This window comes from Phymastichus coffea, unplaced genomic scaffold (genome assembly GCF_024137745.1).
Source record: "Phymastichus coffea isolate CEN01 unplaced genomic scaffold, Cenicafe_Pcof_1.1 PCOF00046, whole genome shotgun sequence".
Taxonomy (NCBI): Eukaryota; Metazoa; Arthropoda; class Insecta; order Hymenoptera; family Eulophidae; genus Phymastichus; species Phymastichus coffea.
The window spans coordinates 1,939,674-1,954,751 of record NW_026706857.1 but is presented as its reverse complement, the minus strand read 5'-3'; the positions used below and the strand labels follow the sequence as shown (position 1 = coordinate 1,954,751).

The 15,078-nt window shown below is 55.6% G+C and overlaps 1 protein-coding gene across 2 annotated transcripts in view; it reads left to right on the top strand.

Moving 5' to 3' along the window:
* LOC131664896 (uncharacterized) overlaps nucleotides 1-15,078 on the top strand; it is a 94,111-nt gene that overhangs the window by 52,127 nt on the left and 26,906 nt on the right. The window lies entirely within an intron of this gene.

Sequence of the window (15,078 nt, the reverse complement as noted above, 5' to 3'; positions counted from 1 at the left end):
GCGGCGGCGGCGCTATAACAACGCAGCTGACCGTGAACTTGCGGCGGGCGAAAAAAGGGAGACCCGGCACTGCTGCGAGAGTGGTTAGGTTTGCAGCGAGTTCGGCGAAGCGCGTCGGTTCGCGCGCGGCCACGGCTTTTGGGGCGTTAACTGGCGGCCAATAAAAGCCCAAGCTGGATTTTCGCTCGGTCGCTCGGTCGCTCGAGAGAGCTGCGGAGAAGCCGTTAATTGGCGTCGAAATGAAAAATGGCGTGACGAGCAGCAGCGGCAGTGGCAGCCGTTACAGCGTGACCAAGCCAGAAAGCCGACACTCGCGTTACGCCAACCAGCGGCCAGTTACGCGCGCGCGACTCGTTATTTTGGCCGCGGCCTTTCCGAGCGGATTTTCGAACTCTCGCGCACCTCGCTTTCTTCTGCACCGGCGCGTTTGCCTATGGCATCGGCCATTTACGCAGCGGCAGCTGTTTCGCGCGAAAGTGAAAGGGAACGAGTATTCAATGCTACTGACAGATTTAAAAAAAAACGCGCGCAAAATGATAAGCTTGAAAAATCGCCCTTTATTTTCTGTTCTCGTAATAACAATTCATTATACTCGCATGTGTGCTATATAATCAGTAGGTACTTAAGTATCCTTCGGAAACTGAAGCCCGAAAGAGAAAATAGAAAACGACTAAAAGGTGTATTCATCTAACAAACGACCTCGTAGCTTCGGCCTTCCCATCGGCGAAACCTCAGAAACCGAAGATCCTCTCTCGTAACGATGATGCCCATATGCCGCGCGCACACGAATACAGGTATACGTGATGCGTCCACAGGTGCGTGACGCTTATAATACTCGCGCGGACTCGCTGGCACGTGAAAAAAAGAGCAGAGAGTTACGCGCGCGTACGAGCGTGCGCGGCGTGAAACCTTGTCAACTCGGATGAGCGGCTCGTGAAAAAAGAGGGTCGAGCTCGGGAGCGCGGCACAGGAATTTCCGGTTCTGAGAAACTTTCGGCAATCGAGAGCCCCGACGGGGTCAAAGACTCGGCGCGGAGGCGCGGCGGCGCGGCGGCGCGGCGGCGCGTAGGTGCCGCTCACGCCGGAGCCTCCTCCCGTTTATACGTCTCCGATCGGATTAAACGCTCGCTCGGGCCGATTTATTTATCGGGCCGTGTGCTACGACGACGGCCACTGCTCCGCGGTGGGTCCCCACTCGTCATCCCGAGCGCGATCACGCGATTGCTCATTTTTCGGGGCCTTGCGAACCCTTCGCTCGCCCGCCCTCGCCCGCCCTCGCCCGCGCTCGCGCTGCCCGCATTCAGCGACAGTCGGCTCGATCGCCGAGATCTTTTGTCTTCTTTCTCTTTTTCTTCAAATTGAATTTCAATAAAATTGGTTTCGCCTGGCTAGTAAATTATGGGCGGACGGGCGCGTTTAATTTGAAGGCAGAAATCGATAGGTCTGCGCGATCGCGTGTCTCAAATTCCAGGATTCGCTGGCTCGCTCCTCTTTATTATCGCTTGGAGAACTTCTCGCGAAGCCGCCGTCCGAAGCAACTTCGAGGCTCCGGAAAAAGCTCTCCGCGCGAATAATAATTATCGTCCGCGCGACTTGACTTTCCAAGCAGGTAAGCTTGCGCGCGCCCGCCATGAATATGCAGAGGAGACCGAAGAAATGTACGAATGGAGTCGTACGCGGGACAGGAATCATTACAAATCTCGGGAACATCCTCGCGGCGTTGGCGGCGGCGGTGGCTCTCGCATGAAAAGTAAAAAGGCAAGCGGGAGCATTACACCGGTGCCGTATGCATTAACACGCATATAGGAGTACCGAGCGCGGCCGATAACTCGAGACTTCCGACGATGGCTTGGTGCACGCGTATGAAATCCCACTGATTGATCGGTTGCAGCAGCAGCAGCAGCAGCAGCAGCAGCAGCAGTAGCAGCAGTTCTCTCTCGTACGGTAATGATAGCGGACGGAATCGCCCGAGCAGAAGATGAAAAAACAGAGGTGCTCGCGCGCTCGGCCCTTATTAAGGATGGCGTTTTTACGATTGGCCAGAGCGCGAGCGAACGAGGGGGGGGGGGTATCTATTATAACGGATCAAAGTAACGAGATCTATCGACGTGCCACGGGGAAGATAGATACGGACGTTTAATTTCGTTAAGAGAACTCTATTAACGGGCGATCCTTCCTTAATCGGGTTCACTTGATCGCCGCCGCGTCTTCTCTGTTTTCTCTCTCCCCAGTCCGTCCTTTGCACCGCGAATCTGCCCCGGGCTAGTCGCCGTTCATTATGGAGCAATTATCAGCAGGGAAGTTTGCCAGCTGCGCGCGAAGCCAGCGACAATTTCGAGGAAATGACGAGAAAGAGAGGTGGAAAGAGAAGCGGAGAAATTGTGGGAAATGCCAGGAACGAGGTGCTTTTAGTTTTTCAGCAAAGTTTTCTAACGACGCACGGCCGCGCTGTACAAACGACGCGATCGCCCGTCCGAGGGATAAAAACGATCGTCGAATCGAGGTGACGTCCCGCCATGCGCGGGGGGCGAGTCTCAACGACGAGAACGAAAAAAGCGCGTTCGTCGCCGGCGAAAGTTGTCGACGGCGAGGCTCGCTGAAAAATGCACGCGAGCAGAGCGCGCGGCAGCAGCGTCGGCTGCTCGTCAAATATTCAGCGTGCGAAGATGCAGGTCAGCTGGCTTTGCATCCGCCTGGAATTTCGCTCGGTAGCCTCACGAATAAATAAGCGGCGCAGGCGCGAACGCGAGCGAAGCGATGCCCTCGAAGTGCGAGGGCGCTCGCAAGGACGCTCGCCTCCTCTCTCTCTCTCTTTTTTTCGAGAGCGCCCGGTTCGTTGCTCGCTCGCGCGTTTCAATCGGCCGCCTCGACCCGCGACGCGAGGCCGCTGCCCTCGCAAACTCTACCTGGCACGCTGCGTGCCGACTCGCCCAATTTCTCGGCGCCTTCACTCGGTAACGACGGGCACGAGGCCGACCAGCCGGCTCCCGAGCTTTCGCGAGCTTCCGCGCGCGCTCGACTCTCCAATTACATACGAGCCTGTCGTCGGAGTGTGCCGCGGCTATTCTAATCTTCCGACGTACACGAGCACACGCGAGGCGAGCTGCTCGCTCGAGCCGCACACTTGACCGCCGGACAACGTAATGCTCGGCTCTCGGAAATATACAGCTTTCAACAACAAGTCCCATTCGGCTCTTGCGTTCGGGCTTTTGTTGGGCGGCGACGAATATTCATGCGACTGCGCGATATAATTGCTCGCCGGAGATAAAGAGAGGCAGAGACAGCCGTGCGCATACTGGAAATATCTGTTTAATCAGTCGACTGGCTACTAACGGCTTTATTCTCGACACTGCAATTACGACGTTAACGAGGTTGAAATTGGCCGTGCACGCGCTGCCTGCTCGGGATGGAAAAGCGCGTTTCACTTTGCTTTCCGTCGATCGGCCGCCGCGTCGTCTCCTCGGGTGGAGCGCGCTCGCGAACCGGCCCGGCCGCTCTCCGCGTTATTGGCTTTCAATTAGCAGGCACATCGACCGCGGCCGACGAGCCGAGCCGAGTGCCCGTTCTCCCGCGCGGCGGATCGCCGAGACGCGGCTCCGGCGGTCCATTGCGTCATCGCCTCGCGCGATTCGGCTCCGGCTCCGCTCGCCTCCTGCCGCGCCCGCGCCCGCGCCCCGTGCGAATTTCTGGCGCGACGACAAAGGGACAGAGAGCCGAGCTTGTTAAACGTCGTCGTGATGCGGAGCCGCTTATTATCCAGCGAGAGAGGCCGCAAGCCTGGACCCGCGTACTTGCGATGCGCGTAACGGTGCACGATATTCTCACCGAATGATACGTATATTTTTCGACTGCGACGTAAGCGCTTTTACCTTCTCTCTCGCTCGCTTCTGCTCTGCTCTCGTCGCGATCGGGCAGTTTTTTCTTTCTTTCCTTTCGCTCGGCGCTCGGGATCGCTTCCACGTAAAGTGTGCAGCCTTCACCAACGAAAAACGCTTTTTTCTCAGCCTCGCCGGGGATAAAGCTACTGGTGTTGTTATTATCGATAAGAAATCGTCGGCGAGCAATGGAAGGGGCATTTTGGACGTACTTTCCGGGAAGCTCGGTAATAAGCCTCCGGAACGGTATAAAAGTGCAAATACGACGAAATTGATCGTTAAGGCGTAATGGCAGATCGCGAGCTAATAATAATTAAAGTTATTACGGTAAATGATTATTACTCGAACGGACGCGCGCGCGCATATGCGCACAAGGGCCGTAGGATTCGACGAACGTTCTTTCGTTGTAGCAACGTGTCCGCTTGGGCAATGTCCGCGCGGCACCACGAGGAGAACTGCTCGAGTGCGGATTCATCGCGTGCTTTTCCAAATTCAAGGCAGCCGGCCCGACTTGGACGCTCGGCTTTGCTCTCGCGGGGAGTTGCCACGCCGCTGTTGGCTGCAGCCGCCTCGGCGGCGTCTCCGCGTCGCTCGTGCGCGAAAAAGAAGTTGTCGTCGGCGAGCGCGCGAGTTCTACGACCGCATTTCGGGACAACAGCGGCAGCGGCTCGCGTACGTAGCGCACGTACGCGTACGCGTAGCGCGCGCCAAGCAGATATAAAGAGTACAGAGCGAAGAGAGAGCGAGAGAGAGCGGCGACGTCCTTGGTCCGTGTCAGTGGCATAGAGCATACGGGGCCCGTTCAAGGTCGTCGCCGAGAGTTGCCGAGCGCGCCCGAGCCCGGCGCAACTCCAGCTCGCCTTCTCTCTCTCTGCCCCCCTCCCCCGGCTTTCCAGGTCTTTTTCCCTCTCGCTCTCTCCTGCCGGCCTCCTCGTGCCCTTACGCTCTCTTATCTCCCGTATAACATTCGCGCTATCGCCGCTAGAGCCATCCAATTCCGGTCGAACGTGAATAAGTCGGGCCCGGAGCCCGAGAGAGCGGGCGAGCTTTCGTTTGGTTGCCGAGCTGGCGCTGCGGCGTGCGCGAAATTTTCCTTTGACTGGAGCGTATAATGCGCGTAATACCGCTTAATGTCGTCCACTAAATCAAGCTTAAAAACCCATATAGCGCGAGCGCAAGCAACTTTTCGCCGCTGAATAGCGCGCTTACGCCTCGGCCCTCTCGGCCCTCTCGGCCCTCTCGGCCCTCTCGGCCTTCTCGGCCGCCCCTTCTTTTTGCGCGCCGAGACGGAGGCAAAATAGAAAAGTTGGCCTTTGCAGCGGCCCTCCTTTCTGGCTGCGGCATAATAAATGTAATGGAGCGCGCGCAAATTATAGACGCACGCGCGGGCCTAGAGGCCAGAGAAAGAGACGCGAAAAGATGGCGAAAAGACGCGGATAGACGTGCAGTCGCGCGAGAGCGCCTAAGCCAGCCGCGCCGCGAACGTACAAGACCAGCGGAGAAAGGTAAATAAAGCAAGACTGCGCGCGCTGCCCGCGCTGCCCGCGCTGCCCGCGCTGCCCGCGCTGCCCGCGCGAGCTAGTTGGCCGCTGCTGTCATCCTATACCCGTGGGCCCTCCGCATGCATACTCGTCTTCTCCCCCGACGAGAGGCCAGCTCCCTATTACACGCGCGCTTTATGCCCGACGAGCGCGTGGCCCCTCTCGCGCCGCACGGACGACGCCCGCGATTTGTCCGCGCCCAGTTGCCCACGACGGGGACGGCTCGCGCGGCCAAGTAGAAAAAACCGAGTGCAGCCCGGCCAGCCGCGCGATCCGGCTCCCGTTTCGTTTGCCGCTGCCCGCGAAAATATCGTGCGCGGCTGCTGCACTCGGAGATGGAAACGCGCGCTCCGCAGTACTCGCCGCACGGGAACAAAAGCAAAAGCGAAACGAACGAAATAGCCTCCTACGCGGCCCGGCGACGCGCAAACGAATCGAACCAACGATCGCCGAGCACTGATTTATGCAACGCGCGCGAGCTGCTGCAAAAACGACCGGAGATGTGGAAAAAGAACGGACCCGCGCGTGTACGCGGATAGCTGCACGCAATTTGCGGCGGTTAAGAAAATTCGTGCGAGAGATAGATAGAGAGGCAGAGAGAGAGAGAGAGAGAGAGAGAGAGAGAGAGAGAGAGAGCGGAGATGACTATCTAAATTGGTTGGATTCCACCCACTCGGGACGACGAGCGCAACAACAGCAGCCATCGTCGCTGTCGCCGCGTAGTTTGGCGAGCCGCTTCGACGGCCGAATATATATTACGGAAAAGCTACAGGCGCTCGGCATTCCGTCACTGACGGCTGAAAAGAGAAGCCGCTCTCTCTCTCTAGACATTCAGCTTCGCACGCTGACAACGCGGCGTCCATTCTTCCGTCATCTGCTGCGCCTTTAATAAGCGCTCCGTCGGAGGAGCTACCCGCAACGAAAATCACGCGTGCGCATATCTATCTTTATTAAGGCTAACGGACGTGTCTTCTCAACGCATCGATAATGGCTTGGCGAGTGTACATAAGAGCGAGGTAGATCGATAACGAGGTGGCGAGCGAGCGCGCGCGTGTAGTCGGCGATGTCGCGTCGCGGTGTTCCGCATAACGGGCGGCTGTTGGAGAGCTGGAGCGCGCGACGGTGGCGGCGGCGGCGGTGGCGGCGGCGGCGGCGGCCTGTTCGCGCCTATTCCTCTCGGGTGCGCGCGCTGCTTTGCATCTGGCCCGATGTTAGAGCGCGCATCGATGATTATTTATAGATGGCGCGGCGCCGGTTCTCACGTTCGAGTTATGCGTGCGCCGAGCGCGAGATTCATTAAGCAGCGGCGTACGTTTCCGGGCGTGCGCAGCGCCATGAAAGGCGTGCTTTCGGCGCCCAACATGGACATGCACTACCGTTCGGCCGCTCGCCCTCGCCCGCGTACCGTCTGAATTTCGATCGCCGGCCTCTGATCAAAAGGTTAGCAGCCGCGCGCGGATTTATGTCGGTCGACGCAGGCGTGCGCGCCGCTGCAGCCGCGAGCATCCGCGGGATTCATTTGTTCTGGGCTCTGGCAGCTCGACGCAGTGTCAGACAGTTCTCAGCGCCCGTCGCCGCATTGTGCGCGTAAAAGGACCGACGCGGGCGCGCGCGCCGCGCATTAATATTAATAAGAATTAGAGGAGAGAGAGAGAGAGAGAGAGAGAGAGAGAGAGAGAGAGAGAGAGAAAAGCGAGGAGAGCGCGCGCCTCGACGAGTCGTCTCTCGTGTGAACGCGACCTGCTCCGCTCGTCGGCTGCTGCCGCGCGTGGCGCGCGCGATCGACGGATGCTCCGCGCTCGCGACCGATTCCCGGACGCGCGCGCTCGCGGCCCGGCGTTATCGCGATCGAGCGTTGATGCTCGCCGCTTCTGGTTGCGCGCTCCGCGACCGCGCCGGTGACTGTAGTCCCGTGCGCCTGCCAGGTCGCCCGTGGCGGGCGAAAGGGAAGCGCGCGGCGCGTATAAAACTTCCGCCGAGGGAGCAAAAACACGGAGGATGGAGGATTCGATGGGAGTCGCATATTCATCGCTGCTATTGTGGCTCGGTTTTTGTCGCGCTCGCGAGGCGATTTTTTTTCGCGATTAACGGTCATTAGCCTCATTAAGATGGCGTATCCGTCGGGGCGGCGGCGGCAGCGGCGGCGGCGTACTAGCGGGACCGCGGGCTTATCGATATGAATTTTTCATAAGTCATAAGTCTTTGCCGGTGGCGCGCGCGTCTCGCGGCCGGACCTCCTAGAGCATTTAATTCCTCGGGCATTAGCATCGTCGGCGCGGGGCACTTTCGTCAACGTCGCCAGACGCAGTTTATGCGCGATAATCCGCGCGCTCGTGGAATGATCGATCGACGCGAGCGAGCAACAATGCTGGAAAAGGAACGAGGAAGCGCCACAGCCATAGCGTCCCGTTCAAAATGTTAATTCGCTTCTATTGACCGTTTGCTCGCGCACTCTCTCGCTGTAGCGAGCGAGGCTGGTCGCTTGGCATACGTAATGTTATTATCGCGGTGCAGCTCGCGAGTCGCGCGCATACGACACGTACGGCGCGAATCGGACGCAGCTATGTGGCGCGCGACCACTGGAATAGACCTGTCTCATTAGCAGCCGCGGCCGTTAGATCTCTCTCTCTCTGTCTCTCTCTCTCTCTCTCTGAGCGAGCGCGAGCTGACGATTATCCGGCCGAGTTTGTGCATCGTAACGGTGAGTGGACGCTGACCTTTTGTCGAAGCCGCCCGATTAATATGTGCCGAGCGTCCGCTTGGCCGCTACTGGCGATTACGTCTCGCGACTGTCAACGGTAAACACGCGAATTCCCAGCGAGCGCATCCGAGTTACGACGGGCAGCCGCGGCGGTGATTTCGATGAATGGAGCACTGCGATATACAGTCCTCTTCGTGCCGACCGCATGGCTCATTCCGAAGACGGTCCTGATAACGATCATCTCCCTACGGTCAATCACAAACGTCTACCACCATTCATCATCCGAATCAATAATACTCGATTTCACTTCTTTCTCTCGGGCTGCTTTTTACGGTTACGAGCTTTACTAGACTATCGCGTGTTGTATAATCCCGGCTTGCTACGGACAAGTCCTTACAAAGCCAGGCTTCGTCCGCGGCGGCGGCGACGGCGAACGTCGCTCGAATTAAGCGGCGAGCCGAAGCGTGGAACGGGGATTTCTGGTTTGCTCGGAAGATTACTCAGCTCTCTCTCTCTCTCTCTCTCTCACTCTCTTTATATGTGCGTGTGTGTATGTATATGTATACACATAGCGTGTTCACATGCTAATGTTGGTTGCTCGCTACGCTCAGCGCTTTTCGGGCGCCCTTCGCACTACTAGTCGACGCCGTGACTCGACTCTTATATACCTACTCGTAAAACAATGCTACTCCTGTATGTGTAACCGAGACCTTCAATTTCTCTACACGGCGGGAATTCACTTACATGACTCTTAGATAATAGACGCGTTGAAATGTCTTTATCCGCCTATTTTTTTCTTTCTTCTGTTTCCTTCGCGGCTCATCCTCGCCAATCAATTCTTATTACAAAGGAGTCGTTTGCCGAGAGAATAAAAAAAAAAGAAAAAAAAACAAAGAGCAATGAATGGGCGAAGAGAGTGCGCGAGTCTTTAAATCAATTAAAGACCGTACACAACACTGCCTGGCAAACAAAGGGACGATCGGTTAATCCTTGGAGCTTATGCTGTTGAACGTCGGGGATGGGGGGTGGGGGGGGGGGCGGAAAGCCAAGCCGAGGCTTAGAGCTCTGCGCGTGCGTGCGCGTGCAGCAACGTTTTAAATAAACAAGCCGTGCGCGCAAGCCGATGCCCGCGACTCGCCCGAGCTTTCGCGCCAAGAATGAGCGCAAATGCAAATGACCGTTGCAAATTGTCAATCATCCGGGCATACTGCGGCCGCAAGAACAAAACTGGCAATTTATTCTCCTTTGTGTTGCGAAAGAAAGCGGCCCGCATCTTCGCGCGTCTCCCTTCGTTAATGCGTCATTGCGCGCGAAAAAAGAGGTGGGGCGGTCGGAGCAGGGAGGGGGGCGGGCGCAGAACAGCTCGCAAGTGCCGTAAAAATGACGTTGAGACGTTGAAAACCGAAGAGCGTTGCAATAACTTGGCGCGCGCGCGCGGGGAGAGCGGAGGAGCTTCAAAGACGCCGGTAAATCACGTCGCCCGACACCGCCCGACATTGTTATACATTCGGCTTTTTTCGTTCTGAAAACTCTCTCTAGCGGACCTTCAAGTCGAGTGATTTGTGAGTACTAATTAATTTCTAGACTTCTTTTCAGCATCACGACCGCAGCCAGATGATTTATACATTATCTCGCTGGCGCTGCTTTCTTCTGGCCTATGCTCTTTTTGTTGTTTATCGGTGGCCGGCTGCTCTCTGCGCTTTTGTGCGTTTCACGGGAGTGTGAAAAACCAGTTTTCAATCGATAAGCGAGCGCTCGGCGCGTATCGCGCGATCATCGCTCGACCGAGCGCCCGATGAAATTCTCATCGATCAAAGCTCGCGCGCGCGTTGCATGCATAGCCTCGGGAGATGGGTTTTTGCGCGATGCTCCGCGAGAGAGACAATAGCGTAAAATCTGGCCGCGCGCACGTGGCCAATCGATTAAAGTTGCCGAGGCGTTGCCCGTTATCTCTATCGCCGCGACGTGCGTCGAATATATTAAACGCGCGTCTCCCTCCTTCGGCCTCCAATATCTCAGTGTCCGCTATGAGCATCTCGTTGACTCGTCTAACGTTATAATTAAACCTATCGTTCGTCTTCTTCGCTCTCTGCTCGTCTCGATTCTTTTTCCCCTCCTCGCCGCCATTCATTAAGCTCTCGGCGATCATGCTTTGTTTGAACTGGGCTGTGCACACAACTGTTATTTCGCTGGATCAGCGCCGGCGCCGTTCGCGCAATGTCATTGCCGCTAACCGAACCCAAATAGCCGTAGCTCCGTCGTTCCTGCGCGGATCGCAGGGGAGAGAAAAAAAACAATTAAGCTACTCTGTGTTTATGCTATTTACGCGTGACGCAACGACATTGCCGCCGTGCTAAATTGAATCATTACCGTAGCCTGTGCGATTGTCGGATCACAGGTTTTATTCCATGCGCATATAGCGCCTATACAAACTGCTTAATTATACGCGGGCGAAACACAAAGGTGCATTGCACTCGGCTTCGCACAACCGCTTTCTTCTCTTTCTCTCTCTCTCTCTCTCTCTCTCTCTCTCTCTCTCTCTCTCTCGCGCGCGCTCCCTCGATCTTCCAAAAAAGGATCTCGGGAATCCACCCGGCGACGCGGAAATAGAGCCGTTCCTTTCCATTTTTCTGCCCAATAGTCCGAGAAAACTCGCAATTAAACGTAAGAGAATTGCACACGTGTGCAGCAGTGCAACGTGGCGGACAAAAGCTGCCGCGAGATAAATTCTTTCGCCTATACATACATACGAGCTGTGCACCTGGAGACTCGATAGGTATTTAAGCTACCTCGTTTCTCGTCCTGCGCCAATTTCCGTCATCGTAATCCACTTTTTCCAGCCGACGGCTCACCGTCAATGTATATCAGCAGTGTTTCACGGAAAAAAAATCCCTTGATTTAACCGGATTTTTAAGAAATGTTAATTGGGACGCACGGTTCGCAATCATTTCTCACCTTTATATTCTTCGAGATACATCTGAAACCGAAAGTCAATATCGAGAATACTTGTTATAACCGTATATTGCTCGTATATCAAATAAAATACGTTATAAAGAATTATATAATTTACCCTGCTCTTTGAAATTTGATAAATTACGAAAAACGATAGCGTTAATCTGACTTTAAATTCGAGCTCGACGTACCAATGTACATCGGAAATATATTTTGATTGATCTCTCGCTTAAAGCTTCGAGCCGTGCAGAGCTTTCAAAACTGTATCAATGCAAAAAAGAGAGCTCACTAGTAAAACGGTAAAATTGACACGTTGAGGTGAAATTGTTGTTTCGAAAGCTCTGTCAACAAAAAAAATTGAGCAAATAATGATTCAAGACGTATTTTAAACCATAGAAATTTTTAAATTTCAATTGGGATTTATGCTGTCTTTTTTCGTTTTCTATTCAATTTTAAAGTAGCATAAAAAAGCCACAAAAAGCCAAGTTTCCGTTTTTATCGATGTCAGTACTTGTTCGAGCAACGAAACGACGAGCATGTCTGTGAATAGGACAAATTATTTTCGGGTGGACTAGATTTAGTTGAATGACAACGTCGAAAAATGAAGTTGTGAACATTTGGTGAGAGCGGCGTTCTAATGTTCCAAGCAAACGGTGCCGATGACGGTAGGCTTTTTTTTTAAGGAATCGCTCATACAAGTGTAACGGTGCTGTTAGCTGCCATATTCATCCTTCACGGCGATATGATCCTCGACGTAGAGCGGCCTGTCGCTCGATCAAAACGCGGCATGCTCTCGCTCGAGAAAAGCGCACCTCACTAGTCGACATGACGAGAGCTGTAGCTATCCCCTGCCTCCCTTCCCGCGCCTTTTCTTTCTATCTTCGGTATGCGTTTTACGGATGAACGGCTGATTGGCCGTTATTAACTGTTTCTCTAAGTACTCGTGACTAATTCGCCGAGTTTTTCTTCGTTTTGTCCGAGACGAGCACATCGAAGGTCGGAAGGAGAGGGGCGGGCGAGGGGAGGGGGCAATATCGACGTGGACAATAATTAAGCGCGAGCACACGTCCATTGTGGACAAAGAGGATGGACGTGCGCGCGGTGCGCCATGGGCGCGCGCGGGGGACGAAGAAGAGAAAGTAGGGGACGGCAAATAGGTTCCGTTGACCCGGTCTCCCTTTGAGAGTCCGAAGGCCACCACGTACGATCGGCAGCTCGCGATAAAAGGGCACACAGCGGCAACAGCAAGAGCGCGATTAGTAGGCGATACAGTACAGTGCCACTTATACGCCGCCACCGCTTTGCGCCGCACCGCCGCCCATTTACGGATTCACCTTTAACGGCAATCTCCGCGAGATCGTGACCTTGCCACTCTCACGACAAATCGCACGCGGGAAAAACGAAAAAATGAAATAAATAAGGGGAGAAAAAAGCAACGGAGACGATTGAAAAGTTGGCCATTATGCGCGCTGCCAGCGCGGACAGGCGCAGCTCCGCGCAATTAATTGGATTACTCTCGCGAGCGATTTCCCAATAGTCTCTACGGCTTAATTAAAAGTCCACGATACACAATGGCGACAGTGCGCAATCAGTCGGCCGCGCGGCGCTCCTTCGCATTGTGCGCCGTTTGTTTGTTCGGGGCAATTCTAGAAGCGCCGCGGAAAAGCGAGCGCGCAAGAGCGGCGGCGGCGGGGGGGGGGAGAAAAAAGCTCGCGCCGCTTTAATTGCTGTCGCCGCGTCGCGTCGAAGGGAAAGGCGCGCGCGCGAGCACACGCGCTGTTTGTCAGCGGGGACAAAGAGGACCGAGGAAAGAAGGGAATGCTTTCGTGGGCGCGCTCGCCGGGGTGGCGACGCCGACGCTAATCGATACGCGCGAGCGAGCGATCGATTTTTCGACGGGCGGAAAGCCCCTCTGGAAGTAGCTTTCCCTTTCGCACGCGCGTAGACAGGCAGGAGCGCATCGCGAGCTGGCATCTGCAGCGAGAGCGACGGACGGCCACTCGAGTGCGAGAGAGAGAGGCAGAGCGAGGGTGGAATACTCCTTTGGCGCCCATCGGTCGCGCTCGCAGTTATATTTAGATTCGCGCGCTCGTGCTTCTCGTTTTACATTTGGCCAACATACGGCGGATCGCCGAGCGCCCTCTCGGCGAGATCCAGAGCCGAGATCTCTCTCCTTCTCTCGCGCGGCGCGCGCTACCGTTTTTCTCTGCGCAGTAGTGCGCGAGAAGCTCGGCCAGAAGGGGAGATGCAGCGCTGACCTGGTTCGTCCGCGTGTATATCTGCTTTGCATTCCTCGCGCTGCTCCTCATCTTCTTTTAGGACGCAAGTAATGAAGTATTTTCAATGCAAATGCAGAATAAGCCAGATAGAGAATCGGCTCTCTCTCTCTCTCTCTCTCGGTCTGTGTATGGCACGGTCGCGGCGCGGCGGCCGCCCTGAAAAAATGAGCGCGAGGAACAAGCGGCAAGGCAAGCCGAGGAGGTAAGCCTCAGCGTCGAGAGAGAAACTCATTTCTTTTGTGGCCGCGAGAAGCTCTCCAGCTCGGCTCGCTCGCGTTGTCTGGCTGTTCGTTTTTCCCCGAGGGAAGCTTCCTCGCTCGGCGCTGCCGCTGCCGCTGCGGCCGGCTCACTCTCTTTCTTCCACTGCCACGGCCGCCACGGCAGTACTCGCCTGCGGAGGCAGTTTCTCTCTCTCTCTTCTCTCTCTCCCGGGAGCAGCTTCTTCGTTTGAGAGCAGATATCATCGAGAGAGAGGGAGAGAGAGAGAGAGAGAGTGGAGCGCGCGCTCGTTAAGTAACGTCCGATGAGCGATTTCGCGCTGAATTTATTGCTGATTTTTCGAGCACGCCGCCTCTATTTCGAGAAACCGGCGGCCTCTCGTGCGCAGCCGCAGCGCAGCGGTCGTGCCGAACGCAAGCTGCCCGTCATTTTTGCCCGGCGCTTAATTAGGCTATTTATAGCCCGCGATCGAACTTGTTTACAGCCGAACGGCTGATAGACGGCGCTTGTCCCTCTACTATTGAACTGGTATCGCCGACCTTGTCGCGGATTTACTGTATCGCTTTACCAAGCCGGACCGTCGCGTCGAGGATGGGGTATAAAACAATCCATTCCATTCCTAATTGACACGTAGGCGCGCGTGCACGCGCGATTGATAACCGCTCGAATTCCACAGCAGGAGGGCCAGCTCGTATGTATAAATAACCGGCGATCGTTTTCTCAACTACGTTTCGCCTTTTTATTTTTGCCTTTTTTTCGGGCACTCGGATAATTTATCGGTGTCGGAGGTTACTATATTCGCGCGCGCACGCCCGTGCATATCGTCTGCTCGTAGTGCTGGGCACACACGCTGTCTGGCGACCTTGGAGCTGCACCGAGAGCGAGATGGGAATCGCGCGCGTATTATATAGCTCTCGTTGCGGTCACGGCGAATTTCACGGCACACGCATAAGAGCTTTTATTTACGGGCGACATCCTTGAGAGAGAGAGAGAGAGAGAGAGAGTGAGGCAAATTTTTAAACCACCCGACGACGAAAATTGACTGCCCTGCCGCCGGCAGGCGTTGATCGCGCTCGCCCTCGTCTGACCGGACTCGTCCTTTAACTACTTGGCGGGAACAATTTACGAGCAGCACTGCCAGTCTCTCGATAAAAAAACAATCTGCGGCTTCGCGTTATGAAATAAGCCACTCTCGCGAAAGGGAAATCGCCGCCGTTGCTGCTGCTGCTGCTGCTGCCGTCGCTGCCGGCGCTCCTCTCGGGGCGTATTATATCGAGGATTTCTAGGCTGCCGTAATAGCTGATCGCCGCGGCACGATAGCGCGGCTCCCACTCTCTCTCTCTCTCGCGTGCGCGCGGGCGCTCCGATGATTTGTCAATGACTGCATTCGTTTCGATTTCCCGCGCGGAATTACCGCGATTACATGCGCGTCGGCGGCGCGCTGCTCGGCGCTCGACCGCCAGGTACGGACAGACACGCCTATTGTTCCGGCGCGCTCTGTGCATCGCCTC